Source organism: Eublepharis macularius, chromosome 15 (genome assembly GCF_028583425.1).
Source record: "Eublepharis macularius isolate TG4126 chromosome 15, MPM_Emac_v1.0, whole genome shotgun sequence".
NCBI classification, from domain to species: Eukaryota; Metazoa; Chordata; class Lepidosauria; order Squamata; family Eublepharidae; genus Eublepharis; species Eublepharis macularius.
In genome coordinates, this window is record NC_072804.1 from 52,678,811 (window position 1) to 52,689,361 (window position 10,551).

The window sequence follows — 10,551 nt, forward strand, 5'->3', positions numbered from 1 at the left end:
AACTGCATTTGGGTTCTTCTGGAATTTTAAAACATTCTCATGTATTGTGGGTGCGGGTGGGGTGTAAAAATTTTAGGAGGAGAAAACACAAGGTGTAAAAGCATTAAATGTGGTCCAACACATTTCCTCATGCCTAAAAAATCTGTGATAACATTATTAGGGTTTTGATGTACCCTTTTCTTTTGGAAGCAAAATGGGGACATGTTTAAGAGTTTGGGTTGCCACTTTTTATACAGGCTTTGCTCTTGTGCTCTTAACAGATGCTGGAGTAGAAATTATGTTATAATATTGTTTGAATCTTTTTTCCCCTAACAATTGCTGTTGGTCCCCCACCCCACCCACAAGATAGGGCTGAAAGGTGACATAGCAATGACCTAAATAAATAAATGAATTGGAAAGTTTTTCTCCTTCTCTCTGCCAAGAGAAGTGCTAAACATTTGCATAAGGTAAAGGTAAAGGTAGTTCCCTGTGCAAGCACTGAGTCATTACTGACCCATGGGGGGACGTCGCATCCTGACGTTTTCTTGGCAGACTTTTTATGGGGTGGTTTGCCATTGCCTTCCCCAGTCATCTACACTTTACGCCCAGGAAACTGAGTACTCATTTTACAGACCTCGGAAGGATGGAAGGCTGAGTCAACCTTGAGCCGGCTACTTGAACCCGGCTTCCGCCAGGATTGAACTCAGGTCGTGAGCAGAGCTTGGGCTGCAGTACTGCAGCTTACCACTCTGCGCCACGGGGCTCTTCTAAACATCTGCATAGGATGTTGTTAAAGTTGCAGGCTCAAGGCCTGTCTCAGCTATGACAATCCTCCTTGTAGAAGACGTGCAGGATAATCTCTAGTGAATCTTGGCTCTCTCTACACAAGACATCTTTCACGGGGGACACTCAAGTGACTCCCTTTCTGTGTACTCTTATATTCAAGTGTACTCTGTCTCCCTAGCGGAGCATGTGTAGCCACGATGGGAGAACAAGTGTAAGAGCTCTCATGTAAGATGTCTTCTGTAGAGAGGCTTTGTATCCCCACCCTTTCCTGCTGTCGGAGAGATTCCCCCCCCCCTCCTCATGCAAGCAACTATCGATCCATCTCCCCTGGGCGGAGGTGGCTGTTGGCTCCGGATGCTTTGCTGATCTCAGCTCCTATTCCAGGAACTGTCGAGAGCTCAGATCGATGCGCTGTGGCGGAATGCGGCATAAGGCACCAAGTTGTTCACTGGGGTCCTGGGGAAGAGAACAGAGAGCCCCCCCGCTGGGTCGAGGGGAGAGTCTTGTGCAACCACAAAGAAGGGCTCGGGGTCAAGCAGTTGCCTGAGGTCAAGGCAAAGTCAGGCATTGGATATGGGTCGAATTAAAGGGGGCACAGGCAGATCAGGTGTGGGGGGGGGGGGCGCGCAATCTATGAGAGAAAGACCTCTATAAGCCCCAAAGAAAATAACAGCGTAAAAGCTGTCTCTCCAGGACTGGAAGCAGCACTGCGGCACATAAGCATAATTGTGAACCGTTCAGGGTCTCTGCTGGCTGCAGGCCTAGATTGTTGTTTCTCACATTAATTTGCTCCTGCGCAGAAAATGGTTGTACAAGGAAGGGAAAGGTTATGTCCCAGTGACTCGTGGCCTCTGATTTTCCCCTCCCAGTCCCCCCCCAGCTCTGTTCAGCATCCAAACATGCTTTGTTATGATAGGCTGCCACACACAGCCAATGCAGAGCCATGATGGTGCTACTCTGCCTGGCCTGCTGCCCTCGCTAAGCCTCTGAGCAAGCCCAGATCTGGCTTTTTTCCTGGCACTCTTGAAAACATAACATCTTAATCGCTGCTGATTATGGCCTGATCTTTACCTGTTTCTCTCCTCAGTCCCAAAGCAGTTGTCATTCTCAGAGTACCCTAGATATACAATTCTTTGTGTGTATGCACGCACACCCTTGGGCAAACGTAGGCTGGCTTCGTCTCCAATTAATTCTTCTCAGCGTCCCATCTGTAGCCGAACCAGCATGTGTGAGTGTATTGGAGGGTGCCTACACAACATCCATCTCTCCTCCCCATTCTGGCATCTTAATTTTGTCCCCAGGGCACCAGCACCCTCCCCCGCCGCTACCCCCACCCCAGACCACACTGTGCCAGCTGCAAGCATGCTCCATTTACCACCCAATTTCCTCGTAGCTAGATCGGAGGGTGGAGAAATGGATTGGGAGAACCTGATCCATGGAAGAGATGAGGGGCGCTCCAAAATTCGCTTGCTCTTCAAATTAGGGAGTGCTTTTGCAGGGGTGTGGAGCTGAACCTCTAAGTGCAGCCTTGGGAACCTGTGTTGACATTTCTCCCCACGGCAAACCCACTCATACACATTATGGGGATAAGGTATGCAATGCTACTACACAGGGGAGAAGAGGACCTCAGAGGTCTACGGAAAACAGAAGAAAACAGAGAGGAGAATGAGGAAATGCTTGTTCTAGGAAGAGTCAGTCCCCACCCCTCCTGCGAGAAAGCAACGTCTTTTCCCCACTCCACCTCCTGTGAGCATCCTGCTATCCATATACTACCTCTCTAACCCCACATCCATAGGATTCGGTCCAGCTGGCAGACAGAGAGGCGGATGCGGTTTCCACGGCGACAGATGAAGTGCCTTGCTCAGCCCACTGATTTCAAGGTTGGGGGTGGGTCGGGAGGGGGGGGGTAACTTTGCCAGGGGGAAAGTAACACAGAGGAGAGCCACTGAGGGGAAGAGATGGAGATTGACAGACTGGGGCGGGAGGAGGCAGAGTCCATCATATATAGGGCATGGCCTGGGGGCTACTTGCCAGATGGACCATGGTGTCTAGATGACCCCGTACTCACGGATCCCCTTGCCCAGGTCACAGGCTCTTAGCTATAAGTTCTGCTTTTCCCAGTCAGGGGGTGGCCCCAAGAGATGCTTCAGGAGCTCAGATATCCTCTTTGGGTTTCTTGTGCAAATGTCCCTGGTTCATGCCAGCATTTATTAGGGTTGCCAGCTCTGGCTTGGGAAATTTGGGGTCAGAGCTTGGGGAGGGACTTCGGTTTCTCTATGGTGTATTTATTTATCTATGTCATTTATATTCTGCCTTTCTCACTGAGACTCAAGGTGGATTACACCATAGAACCCACCCACTGAAGTGCCATTTCTTCCAGGGGAACTGATCTCTGTATTATGGAGAAAGATTGCAGGAGAACGCCAGACCCCACCTGGAGGCTGGTAGCCCTAGTAGGGGCCCCAGCGGGGAGGACCCACCCAGCATCCAAAAGGCACTTTGCGCGTGCTCAGAGGTCCATACCATTTCTTCCTGCGTATAAAGACTAAGCCAGGTTAAGAAACAGCTTCTGAGCCAAGCCCCCACATTGTAACCGTTGTTTGAATTAAAACCCGTTTTTCATCTTCAAAGCGGCGCATGGGAGATGTTTCACAACAAAATAATTTAGCCAGAGCTTCCCTTCCTCTTCCTGCACCGTGTGTCTATCCACAGCGTGTGCAACAAGCAGTATGTGGTGCTTATCTGAACACGGAGCAGGGGCATGGTAGTTCTACGTGTTCGGCTTCTGCCTGTGCTGAAGGGCATAGAATCATAGGGTTGGAAAGTACCTCCAGGGTCATCTAGTCCAACCCCCTGCACAATGCAGGAAATTCACAACTACTCCCCCCCCCATACACACACACCCAGCGACCCCTGCTCCATGCCCAGCAGATGGCAAAACACCCTCAGGATCCCTGGCCAAACTGGCCTGGGGGAAATTGCTTCCTGACCCCAAGGTGGCGATTGGCCTTACCCTGGGCACGTAAGAAGGGGCCACGAGAACTAAGCCCTGATGTAACCCTTCCTGCCCTCCCCCTCATGATCTGCCCAGGTTCACAGAATCAGCATTGCTGCCAGATGGCCGTCTAGCCTCTGCTGAAAAACCTCCAAAGAAGGAGAGCCCGCCACCTCCCGAGGAAGCCTGTTCCACGGAGGGATCTCTCTAGCTGTCAGGAAGTTCTTCCTAATGTTTAGCGGAAAAACTCTTGACTTAATTTCAACCTGTTGGTTCTGGTCCGACCTTCTGGGGCAATGGAAAACAACTCTACACCATCCTCTATATGACAGCCCTTCAAGGACTTGAAGATGGTTATCATATCACCTCTCAGTGATACGAGGTGGAAAGCTGCATTTCTCCCCCCCCCCTGCCAAGTGCTGTAGCCACTGGGTGACACAGCCTGTCCCTAGCACAATAGATATGCGGTATATTACATGATGTCCCCTTTCCTGTGGGTGCCCTTTAGTGCCTTCCTGGTTCTCACATTGCCAGTTCATGATCTTCCAGAAGGTTTGGTGCCTAGATTGTGTGTCCGGGGGGGGGGGCTTTGCCCCTTGTGACTTCAACTCCCCACCACTGCCTCCTCCCGCTTACAGTCACATTCAAGCAGCCCCGCATGTGATTTGGGGTGGCCGGATGCTGACTGTGGTTTACGAGGACTTAATCAGGGTTTTGGCTGTGCCTAGCGGAGGCTCATTTTCTTTCAGAGCCCATTAAACTGAGCCGGCTCACCCCCCTCGCTCTGGCTTTTCCGCTTGCCGTTCCAGCAGCCGGAGCGCATCCACCCACTTCTCTCCCCCCCCCCAAGCCTGCTGCTGGGGAGGGGGATGTTCAATCCCTCATGCGTTTTGCTCCTGCTGCTGCTAGGCCAAAGATGTGCCCAGAGTGCACTCTGGCATGGGGAAGGGTGTTCCTTTCGCTGCAGAATGCCCCTTGGCTTACTTCCTCTGGCCAGCTGGAGTGCTCTATTACTCAGGCCTCTCACACTCACTTTCACCACCACCCTCTGCTTGTGTTGCGCAAGGGTCTGAGGTTACCCTTGACTTGTAGTGTTGCTAACTTCCAGGTCATGCTTGGAAATCTCCTAGAATGACCACTCAACTTAAGGGATCCATTTTTCTGGAGAAAATGATTCCCCGCTCGTCTGCTTGAAGCCAGCTGGGTGATCTTGGGTCAGTCACAGCTTCTCGGAGCTCTCTCAGCCCCACCCACCTCACAGGGTTTTGTGAGGAGGATAATAACAACACACTTTATAAACCGTTCTAAGTGGGCATTAAGTTGTCCTGGAGGGTGGTATATAAATTGAATACTGTTGTTGTTGTTCCTAGATCACATTTATGCCCCAAGGGAAACAAGACTGCCAGATGCCCTTTCATTTTCTCTGGCAAGGAAGTGTCCCCTTTTTCTAGCTACAGAACAATAGCATGTATATATGCCCTATGAAACTGGAGTGCCCCTTTCTTTTAAAACCGTTCTTCTGTTTTGTGTAGCTGTTGTGATTGCCCCGTCATGCGCTCCACGATAGAATTATGCTTAATTGTTAGAAAGCTGTTGCAAAGAGGTAATGGCTCGGTGCTCGTTGAGATAACATTTCCACGATTATTTCTTACAATTAACAGCTCTTGGGAGTGGTCTCCTCTACCGGCACGAGGAACACCATATCAGAGGAGGGGCTTTCTGCACGATTATAGTCCCTCTCCGTGAACTGCCATGAGGACTAGAGTCTCGCCTCTCTTTTTTGCTGATTAAATGAAAGCGAATTCCACAAGTCACTCCATGTTGACCACCTTCTGTACTTGCTCGGAAGCTGTTTAGGTCTAATCCTGGCCTTGTCAGATCATCTGGCACCAAGCACCTGCCACTCAAGCCTCAGGCTTCCCACCTGTCAATGACGACAAGAATGGCCAGCTGTCCAGAAAAAGCAACCCAGGCATGCTCTTGTGCTTTTAACGGCAACAGAAGTTTTCATACCTCGAGGGAGATACGTTCCCCATCTCTTCCTGAAGCTCAGAACGAAGCAAAAGCAAAAACTGGAAACATGAAAGATCTCCCTGAAATTTCTCCTTCTGCTGTCATGAACAGGAATGCCAAACTAATTGCATCATCTTGTACATACTGGATAAATCACCCGTAATCAAAATGAACCTCGCCACGCCTGGAGCAACTGCATGACAGATTTCCATATAGGGAAGAGGTTGAATCCCGTGATTTCTGCCTGTAATCCTGGACCAAAACTTCTTGCCTATAAAAACCTCTGCCAACCTCATCTATGTTGTCATATGCAAAGGGGACGTGTGGTGTGCACAACCAGGCCTTTGGCAATTGTCCTCTGAGAACTGCTCTAACATCAGAAAGGATAGGCAGGCAGAAGTGGCCATGGCTGCTATAGGTGGAGCTGCTGTGATGCGAGAGAGGGGCGAGACAGGTGGGAGGGAGGAGCAAGGGGGAGGAGCAAGGAAAGGGGGTTGGAAGAGGCTACAGGTCAGAGAAGAAATATTTGGATGGTACGGACTTACCATATTTTACACACAAAGGTAGCTTTAAACTAAGAGTCTCTCTACACAAGATCCAGAGGTGTCAGCCCTGTTAGTCTGTAGTAGCAAAATAGTAAAGAGTCCAGTAGCACCTTTAAGACAAACCAACCTTATTGTAGCATAAGCTTTCAAGAACCACAGCTCTCTTCGTCAGATGCATGTCACTTGCATCTAACGAAGAGAGCTGTGGCTCTTGAAAGCTTATGCTGCAATAAAATTGGTTAGTCTTAAACGGGGGGGGGGGGTTCAGCTGGAATGTGATGGAATGGAGTTCCGGAACCTCTTGAAAATAGTCACATGGCTGGTGGCCCCGCCCCCTGATCTCCAGACAGAGGGGATCCCCTCTGTCTGGAGATCGGGGGGGGGGGCACCAGCCATGTGACTATTTTCATCGAGGGTGATTCAATCTTTAAAAAACTCCCCCCTTGTTCCAGCTGACCCTAATTGATGTCATTGTACAGTCCTGCGAGTGTGCGCACACTTTGCGCACGCGCATGTGGTACCAGGGGCACCACCTCCTGCCAAGAGTTGCCCCCTGTGCTGGCAACCCACTGAGTTCTACCACCTCTTTTCCCAGAAAAAAAGGCCTGGTCTTAAAGATGCTACTGGTCTCTTTACTGTCTCTACACAAGACATCTTACACTTGTTCTCCCATTGTGGAAACACATGCACTGCTAGGGAGACAGAGTACACTTGAATATAAGACCACACAGAAAGCAAGTCCCTTGAGCGTCCCCATGTAAGATGTCTTGTGTAGAGAGACTCATAGACAATGTCCCTTTTCAAAAAGTTTTGTAAACAAGGGTTTTCTTTATTACTGTATGCAAATACTGTACATGCATATTGTACATACACGAATTCAAGAGGCCCGTCTGTTTTTGTCTATGGCGCTTGTGGTGGGAAAGAACCCCAAACTTTCTTTTGGGTTAATAGAGTACATGAATCTGCCTTATAGAGGTCCCTGATGTAGCTCACATAGTCTGCCCCAATGACCGTCCTCAGAGCCCCAGGTAGATTCCTGGTTGCCATCCTCCAGGTGGTGGTGGGAGATCTCCCAGAGTTACAACTGATCTCCAGGTGACAGAAATCAGTCCCCCTGGAGAAAATGGCTGCTTTTGAGGGTGGACTGTATAACATTATACCATTTGGAGGCCCCTCCCCTGCCCAAACCCCGCCTTCTCCAGGCTCCACTCCCAAAATCTCCAGGGAATTCCCAGCCTGGACCTGGTAACCCTACGGAATGCTCCCCAACAGGCATTATAATATGAGCACCCCTTCGTTCCCTGCCATTTAGCACTGTTGTCCTGTACCCGGGGCCAGGCCTGGCATTGCTATATCCTAAGGTGGGGGCAACTGCCAGGGCTTCTGGTGGGGCCCGCTGCCAAGAACCCCCCCCCATTGAAATGCCTCTCCTGCCACTTACTTGTGAGTGCGCCATCATCCACGCCCTGAGCCACATTGCTGAGATAAGGGTTGCAGCCTGTGCGGGCTGCTATGCGTACAGGCAACGGGAGGCTGTGCAAGCAGGAGGGTAAAGTGAGTCCTGAGTAGAGGGGCCTGGAGGAGGGAAGGGGGACCCCAAAATCTGAAACTGGCCCTGCTTGGGGCCACCAGCTGTCCACATGTGGGTGTAACTTCTGAAAAGGTTGCATGCATGTGAAATCCAAGACAAACGGGGAGTTTTGATTGTACGGTCTGGGCCAAGAAGGTACTTCTTGCTGAAACTTTAGCACCACCCATGGACATCCGGCAGCATTCGCACTGGGATCGATGTGCCCCTGTTTCCCACTTTGTGCAGTTGCAGATCCGGTAAGAACACATCCCAAGCCAGGCAAGGAAAAAACGAACAGAAGCAGACCGGGGAAGAGAGGTGCTCTCCCGCCCCGACCAGGGTGGCGAAGCCTAGAGGAGGTCACCTCTTGATCAGAAATCAGGACGCCACTCTTGGGCTGCTGGCCTCATGTGGGGCCTGAAGATGGTTACCCCTGCAGACCCATGGAAGGAAAATGTTCTCTGCGTGATCTTTTCCACACACACCCCCAAAAGCCCCAGCCTGCCGGGCTTACGTCAGAGCCTTTCCGCGTCTCCTGCAAAACTCCTAGTTGCTAGGGACGCAAAGCCTGCCCAAGGGGAAGGAAGCAGGCAGACCCACCCAGCCTTTTCCTCCCATAAGGGAACGCAACCCATGGCCAGTTCCCTGCTTGCCCTAACTGGTAGGAAAAATCCCCCTCATTTCCTAGACACTTCAGTCGGCAGCCAGCATCACTTAAGTTCATTGTTTACTTCTGAATACAAAGACCTTTTTTGGACTTGAAACTTGTTAAGGTTGTTAAGGGGTAAGCAAAAGAGCAACTTCCGGCTGGATTGTGGATTCTGATTTATTGGCAGGGTGGCCAACTTTTTGTACCAGCCTTGTTCCTGTGTCTTTCACAGCAGTCTGCTGGGCAGAAATTCACCAGCGCCGCTCCATCACATATCACTGCAGGAGAAATTTCCCTGCCACATTTAAAAAGATGGCAATAACAACAACAACAATAAAAAGTGTGCTTATATACCAGCCTTCCGGGCAGATTAGTGCCCTGCTTAAAGGAGAGAATAAAGTGGCAGCCCAGCCACTTAACCACTGTGCTACAGCAGCTCTCATAATAATAACTGAACTTGTATACCACTCTCCTAGACAGGGTAGTGCCCCACTCAGAGCAGAGAACAGAGTCAGTGTTATTATCATCCCCGCAATACAGCTGGGGCTGAGAGGGGTGGCTGACCCAAAGCCACCTGCTGTGCTCATGGCAGGAGTGGGATTTGAACCGGCAGAGGGCTGATGTGCAACCCAGCCACTTAACCACTGTGCTACAGCAGCTCTTGTAATAATTGCATTTATATACTGCTCTTCTAGACAGATCAGTGCCCCACTCTGAGCAGAGATTAAAGTCAGTGTTATTATTATCCCCACAATACGGCTGGGGAGTAGCTGACCCAAGCTCACCTGCTGAGCTCATGGCAGTAGTGGGAGTCAAACTGGCAGAGTGCTGATTTGCAACCCAACCACTTAACCACTATGCTGCATTGGAAAGACAGCGCGGCCATATTTTTGCCATGCATGGCTCCTGTGACTGTTGCAGGCAGTGGGTATCCAGAGGAGCTCTCCCTTTTGCCTACTCAAGAACCAGCATCCAAATTCAGACATGCCTCTTTCTTCCTAGCAGATCTCCAAAACTACCCTTGCTACCCTTTCATGGGCTGAGGCAGGAATATCGCCGCCATTTCATCATCTGCACCTGCCATTCCATTTATGGGAGCTCCGATCCCAGCATCTAATGACGAGATCCAGAGCGTGGAGAGCAAGCGTCCCCCCAGGATCCACGCTAGCATCTGTGTACGCCAAGTCATCCTACTGCTGCACGGTATGCGGAGAAATAATCCTGGTTCTTGAAGCAAGGAAAAAGCTGAAGGGGCAAAGCCAAGTTAGCATTGCACACCCTTGTTCTCACACATACCTATTCAGCCCTGGGCAAAAAGCTTGTGTGGATGACACATCACGGGTCAAATGCCACAAACGGAACTTCCCCGCTGTTGCAGACACTGTTTGTGTACAGTTTGAATCAGCCCAAAGTCACAAACCAAATTCTTGGAATATTAATCGTTCCTGCAAAGCATGTTTAGGAGAATGGGGAAGGAGCATTTTCAGACTGGTGGAGGGCAGGGGGAGAGCGGCCCTTTTGCTCCGAACCTAGAACCACCTTTCGGCTTGCTTCTCTGCCCCAATCTGATCTGTTCAGCATGATACATTAGTAAGCAGAGAATAGTGCCTTTGTAATAAAGTCTAGTTATTTGTAACTTGGGGAGTTTCCTTCACCAAGGAAAAGCTTAACAGTGCAATCCTAAGAAGAGTTACTCTGGTCTAAGCCCATTGGTTTCGGTCGGCTTAGACTGGAGTAATTCTTAAGATTGCAATATTAGTGCGGGAAGCCTTAGAGATCTTTAGCAGGCACTGCCTGGACTGGAGCAAGGGCCTTTAAAAAAATTCCCTAGTAAGGTTCCTGAGCCTATAAACATCTGAGAGACAGGAAGAAATTCAACGGCGGGTGCATTCCCTACCCTTGCTGCTGAGAGATGCACTTGGTGAGTGACTGCATATTTAAGGCCCAGCTGGGACTAAGAAAAAAATATGGCATTCCTCCACTGCAATGTGAAGTCATTTGTCCAGCTCAAATT

At 50.1% G+C, this 10,551-nt stretch overlaps 1 protein-coding gene across 4 annotated transcripts in view; it reads left to right on the plus strand.

The window, feature by feature from the left end:
* Positions 1–9,909, plus strand: part of CBLC (Cbl proto-oncogene C) — a 29,361-nt gene extending 19,452 nt beyond the window's left edge. For 3 of the 4 annotated variants that reach the window (XM_054999234.1, XM_054999235.1, XM_054999232.1), the window contains exon 11: positions 5,422–6,068. The gene's annotated coding sequence lies outside the window, so the exon portion shown is untranslated. Of the gene's footprint in view, positions 1–5,421; positions 6,069–9,542 lie in introns of those variants that run through there. The other variant, XM_054999233.1, reaches the window with a different exon arrangement.
* Positions 9,910–10,551: the final 642 nt, after the last annotated feature.